A 6,854-nucleotide genomic window follows, 5' to 3' on the forward strand; every position below is an offset into this window, starting at 1 on the left:
CCTGTATGATGTTCTTGATGTCATCCAACAACTCTTCTAGTCTTAGGTCTTTAGTGTTTAATGTATGAAATCTGTCCTTCAGATGATCTCTAAATTCAGGTGGGATATATTCAAGGTCATATTTTGGCTCTCGTGGACTTGTTTTCATTTTCTTTAGCTTCAGTTTGAATTTGCATATGAACAATTGATGCTTTGTTCCACAATATACCCCTGGCCTTGTTTTGACTAATGATGTGAAGCTTTTCCATCGTCTCTTTCCGCAGATGTAGTCAATATGATTTCTATGTATTCCATCTGGTGAGGTCCGTGTGTATAATCACTGTCTAAAGAAGGTATTTGAAATGAACAAATCATTGGTTTTACAGAATTCTATCATGTGATCTCCAGCATCTTTTTTATCACCACAGCCATATTTTCCAACCACTGATCCTTCCTCTTTGCTCCCAACCTTTGCATGCCAATATCAGTAATGATGAGTACATCTTGATTGAATGTTTGATCAATTTCTAATTGAAGAAGTTGGTAGAATTCTTCTATTTTGTCTTCATTGGCTTTAATAGTTGGTGCGTAAATTTGAGTAATACTGGTATTAACTGGTCTTCCCTGTAGGTACATGTATAATATCCTATCACATACAGCGTTGTACCTAATGAATGATCTGGATATGTTCTTTTTGACCTTGAATGCAGCACCATTCTTCTTCAATTTGTCATTCTCTGCATAGTAAACCCGGTGGTTGTCAGATCCAAAATGGCCAATACCAGTCCATTTCAGCTCACTAATTAATGCCTAAGATGCCAATGTTTATGCGTTCCATTTCATTTTTGACAACTTCCAATTTTCCCTGATTCATACTTTACACATTCCATGTTCTGATTATGAATGGATGTTTATAGCTGTTTCTCTTCATTTTGAGTTTGCCCCATCAGCAAATGAAGGACCCACAGGCTTTTCTCCATTCCTCCACAGGCTTTTCTCCAGTCACGTCATCATGATCAATTCTACTTTGAGGTGACAGCTCTTCCCTGGTTGCATTTTGAGTGCCTTCCAACCTGAGGGGCTTATTTTCTGACACTATATCTTATAGTGTTTCTCTGCTATTCAAAAGGTTTTCAGTTACTAGGGAGTCAATATTTTACTAATCAGGAAACTAAGGCACAGAGAAATCATTTACAGTGAAATAAGAGACAGTCAAAATGGTAACCAAGTATTTGTGTTTCAAACCACTTTGCACACTCTCTTTACAAACAGAAAAGAAGCCAATGAAGAAAGAAAACAGATTTGTTTAAACTTGATCATTACGGTTATTTAAGCAAGAAAAGGTCATAGGTAATGACAATTTGTATGGAAGTCTAGAGCTTAACAGAGCCTTTCCTCATTATCAAGACTACTCTTTATATGAATGCTAGCAAGAAGGAATAATGTCTCCATTTCCGAATAAAAATAGAAAATCCAAGAAAGACTAAGTGACTAAGTGCTTTGCTCATAGTTACATAGTCAACATGTGGTGGTGGTGGTGGTGTGCCAACTAGTTGTTTCGAACCCGTAGCGACCCTGTATTGTTATGTTGTTATGTTATGTTATGTTATGCCATATTATGTTATGTTATGTTATTTTTGAGGCTGTACATTTTTACGGGAGCAAAAGTTCTTCTCTTTCTCCTGTGGAGTGACTGTAAAATTTGAACTGCTGACCTTTCACTTAGCAGCCCAGCTCCTAATCCACTTAATTACCAGGACTCCCTATAGTTAATATGTTTATTGTTGTTGTTAAGTACTATCGAGTTGGTTCCAACTCATAATGACCCTATATAGGATTTCTGAGGAGTGACTGGTAAGTTTGAACCATCGACCTTGGGGTTCAAAATGACATTGCGGTTCAGCACATTAACCCATATTGGGGTTAAACTCAAGTCTATGCCTCAGTTGCTCTTTTCACTAAACCAAAGAACAACTTAATGTTTCAGACTCCCTGACAATAGACAATAAGATAAGCAACATGATTGGCATACTTGTAGCAAGAATGGGCTCAAATGTAGCAAGGATTGTGAAGCTGGCACTGGACCAGGCAGTGTTTCATTCATTCATTTCACATTGGGTCGCTGTGAGTTGATAACAACAACAACAATGTGGAGAAGAGCACCTAGAATCCTGTTAAAATTGATTAGGAAAACATGTAGAAGACCTTCATTAAAGGAAGATAATTTAATTCTTATTTTGTTGTTCTTTTATTTGCTTTTCAAAATACGGTATTATCATAGATTAAATCATGTTACTCCAAAGTTAAGTTGAACACCTAATGCCTGGGATTTATGAATGTAACCTTGTTTGGAAGTGTTGTTGTTCAGTGCCATCAAGTTGACTCTGACTCATCGTGACCCTGTACAGAGTTTCCAAAGAGTTGGAACCACAGACTTTAACTTACAGCACCACACCAGGACTTCGTGTTTGGAAATCGGGTCTTTGACGATGTTATCAGTTAACACGTGGTCATAATGGAGTGAAGTGGGTCCTAGTTCAATATGAATAGCATCCTTACGAAAATAGGAAAGAAGACAGAGGATGGCTATGTAAATGTGCATCTGTAAAAAAAAAATAAAAAAAGTGCATCTGCAAACCAAAGAGCATCTGGGCCTCCGGGAACCTAGAAGAGACTACCAGAAACTTAATATTCTGGAGGAAGCATGGCCTGGCAGACATGTGGATTTGGACTTCTAGATAATAAATTTCTGTTCTTATAAAACACCCAGTTTGTGGTATTTTGTTATGGCAGCCCTAGGAAATGAGTATCAATATACATATAAAATTGAGCACATTGTAAGTGCACAGCTGTTTGAATTTTCAAACACTGAACAAATCTAAGTAATTAGAAGAATGAAGAAACAGACATTACCATGTACCCCAGAAATGTCTTAATTACCCGTTTTGTTACTATTGTGTTGTTGTTAAGTGTTGTTGAGTTGGTTCTGACCCATAACAACTCTGTATCGGTTTTCCAAGGAGCAGCTGGTGAGCTTGAACCACCCACCTTGCGGTTCAAACCAATTTTACAGTCCAGCACATTAACCCACAGCGCCACACCAGGACTCCCTTTTGTTAATGTTGTTATTGTTATTGAGTGCCATTGAGTCGGTTCCAACCCATAGTGACCCTGTATAGGTTTTTGAGGAGCGGTTGCTGAGCTTGAACCACCGACCTTGCAGTTTAACTGGCTTTGCAGTCTGGCTCATTAACCCACAATGCCACACCAGGAATCCCTTTTGTTACTACTCCCCACAAATTCACTGCTATCCTAATTTAGAAAAATAGATTTGCTTTACTGTTTTTTTTATAATTTATATAAATGGAATCTTACACTTTGTTGTTCCTGGCTTCTTTCACTAGGTTCATACATATTGTTGTCTACAAAGGTAGTTTGCTCTTTCACATACAATAGTTCTTATTGTGTAAATGTAGCATAATTCATTGATCCACTAAACTAAAGGTCAACAAATCCCAAGCCATGGACCATATCTAGATACCTACCTGCCTCTGTAAGGTCCGTGGCAAAGAATGATCTTTACATTTTTAATGGCTGATATTTCAGTCCTGATGTGATGCTGTAGGGTAAGAACCGCATTGATAAACCACTAGATTGGCAGTTCAAGCCTACCAGCTGCTCCTCAGAAACCCTATACTGGGTTTCTATGAGTTGGAGCTGACTTGACAGCACTAATGAACAACTGCAACAACAACATGTCAAAATTAAATGTAATTCAAATTTCAATAACCAGAAATAAAATTGTATTGAAAGGAATCTCTGACTGCTTTTGTGTTGCCACAAGAGTTGTGAAAATCTCTTATCTCTTCACACTGCTGGCCAGTGCATGGTCACCAACAATAATGTGATTATAACTTAGTTTTTCTCTTGGCCTGCAAAGTCTAAAATATTTACTCTCTGGCATTTTACAGAAAATGTTTGTGGTCTCCTGGTATATACTATTGATGGATATTTGAATATGTTAGCATATGGTTTTTGGTGAATATAAGCAGGCATATCTTTTCAGTATATAGCTAGGAGTGGAATTGCTAAGTACTGATAAACTTGTATGTTCAGTTTGGATTGTTGTTGTTAAGTGCCATCCAGTAGATTCCAACACATAGTGACCCTGTATAGGGTTTCCAAGGAGCAGCTGGTGAGCTTGAACCACCGACCTTGCAGTTCAAACGACTTTGCAGTCTGACGCATTAGCCCACAGCACCAAGTGGACCGGTGGTATCAATTTTAGCCAGCAAAACTTCATTTTCTGCATATTCTCACCAATAAACTTTGTTGTTGTTGTTTTACTAGTTCTTTTCAACCATTCTGGCTAGTGCTTGGTGTTAACATGAGAACTTAGTTTTGTAATAACTACAGAAACTTTTTTTTAATACTAATACTGTGCTAATAGTCCACCTACAGTACCATTTTACAGATAAATTCATTTTGTAGATGCAGAAATACCATGCAACAAAACTAAGAAATTTTAAGATCACATAGCTATAAAGTGGCACAACCATAAATCAAACACAAATGTGACTAATGGCATAACTTTTTTATTATACCTTTTTATTATACCAAGTTGCCACTCTACATGCTAATTTAATAAGACCTTACACAGTTGGAGAATATCGACACTAAGTTGTTGTTGTTGTTATTAGTGTCATGAATCTCCTTTGACTCATGGTGAACTTATTTCATACCAGAGAATGAAACACTGTCTGATCTGTGTCATCTTCACAATTGTTGCTAAGTTTGAGCCCATTGTTGTAGCTTTTGTGTTAACCCAGCTCATGGAACATTTCCCTCACTTTCCACTAACCTCTTACTTTAAAGTTACCTTTTTACTGCTGATTGGTTCTTCTTCATGCTTTTAAAATTTTTATCATGACTTGAGTGAAAATTTATAGAGCCGACATCGATTTTACATTTAAGAAAATCATATACTTCTTTTCATTACAACGGTTGCAATCCTTTCCATGTACCATGAGTTACCAGTATTTAGCCTCTATTCATTTTAACTTTTGTATTCCTCCCTTTGTCTTCCACTACCTTCATTGTTCCTCTGTCAACCTCCCTCTTGTTGTATATTGCCTTCCCCAATTACCCAAGTTAGCATGAGTCTACCTTCTAGCCAGTGAATAATTTTCCCTTCCTCTCATAACACAGAATGTATATGTTATCAAGAAAACCTTTTCTTAATTTTTTACAAAAATGATGTTAAATAATATGTGCCCTTTTGTGATTGCCTAATTTCACTCAGCATAATGTCCTCCAGGTTAATTCATGTTATGAGGTGTTTCACAGATTCTTTGTTACTGTTCAATGGTGCATAGTATTCCATTGTGTGTACGTACCAAATTACGTTTAACCATTGATTACTGTTCTTTTCTGATAACAAGTTAAAAGTAAGTGATACAAAGCTTCACTATCCTTGCTTCCAAGGAGCATTCTGGTTGCATTTCTTCCAAGATAGATTTGTTTATTCTTCTGGCAGTCCATGGTATATTCAATATTCTTCACATGGACCATAATTTAAATGTATCAATTATTCTTCAGTCTTCCTTTTTCATAGTCCAGATTTCACATGCATAAAAAGCAATTGAAAAGACCATGGTTTGAGTTAGGTACTATTTAGTCATCAAAGTGACATCCTTGCTTTATAACACTGTAAGAATTTTTTTTCAGATTTTCACAAAAGCAATATGTTCTTTGGTTTCATGAGTAGTGTACCCATAGGCATTGATGGCTGATCCAACAAGAATCAAATCCTTGACAACTTCAATTACTTTACCATTTATCTTCTTACTTAGCAATAGGATCATCTTAAAATAGCATTCAAGCATTTGTCCATAAAACGGTGGAGTGGAGTTAGCTAGTGTAGATATGGAGGACGAACAAACTTTTTTTTCTGCAACTCTCTGCCTCTCTCCAGTCCTCTGGCTGGATACATTTATTCCATGTTCTGACAGTTGAGACCCATAGTGAAAAATAATAACAGATTTGTATTCTCAAGATCATCTCCAGATGCTAGCCAGAAGCACCTCTGGATTCATGAAATATTTGCCTTTAGTATTTCTTAAAGATAGATGATTGAAGAAAGAAAGAAAGAAAAAAAAAAGTTCTAGGAAAATTTCAGTATAAATCATAGGAAATTCCTTTCTTTGGCAATCTGGAATGCATTTCTCTATTTCTTTAAGAAGAATGATGTGTGTATTAATAACTTGGTTGGAACGAGGTCTGAGCCAAGATGAGATGATCACGTAAATTGTTATTGATGGTTTCTTGTAGCCAAACAATCTGTTCCCTGAAACCTGGAGTTTGTCATCTCTAGGTGAATGACTGTTGAAAGGCCACATCTGAGTCTTTTGCATAAACCCCTCCTCTGCATCCCAGCTGCCATTTCCCTTACCTATCTTTTATTTTTGGTCTGAATTGAAAAGACCTCAGATCAGGTTTATTATCCTCCTCTCTTGCTTCCTCATTAACATCCAAATTGACACCAGAGCTGTTCTGCTAATCTGTTTATATCATTGCCTTAATCAAATACTTCTAAGAAATCATATTGCCTGTAACAGTAATCTACCATCTTTTTTTTACTGTATCACAGCATATGAAAATTGCATTTATTAGGAATATATATTTTTACACTTATGTAAAAAGTTATGGATCTCCATTTTTTCAATACAAAATGTGAAAATACATGCTTTTTTTTTTTTTTTTTAAGAGAATGAAACAATATGTAGCCGGGATCAGTAATTTTTTTTTTTTTTTTTTTCTGTGAAAGACGAGATAGTAAATATTTTAGTCTTTGCAGGTCATGATTTGTCTATTGA

This window comes from Chrysochloris asiatica, unplaced genomic scaffold, assembly GCF_000296735.1.
Source record: "Chrysochloris asiatica unplaced genomic scaffold, ChrAsi1.0 scaffold00026, whole genome shotgun sequence".
Classification (NCBI taxonomy): Eukaryota; Metazoa; Chordata; class Mammalia; order Afrosoricida; family Chrysochloridae; genus Chrysochloris; species Chrysochloris asiatica.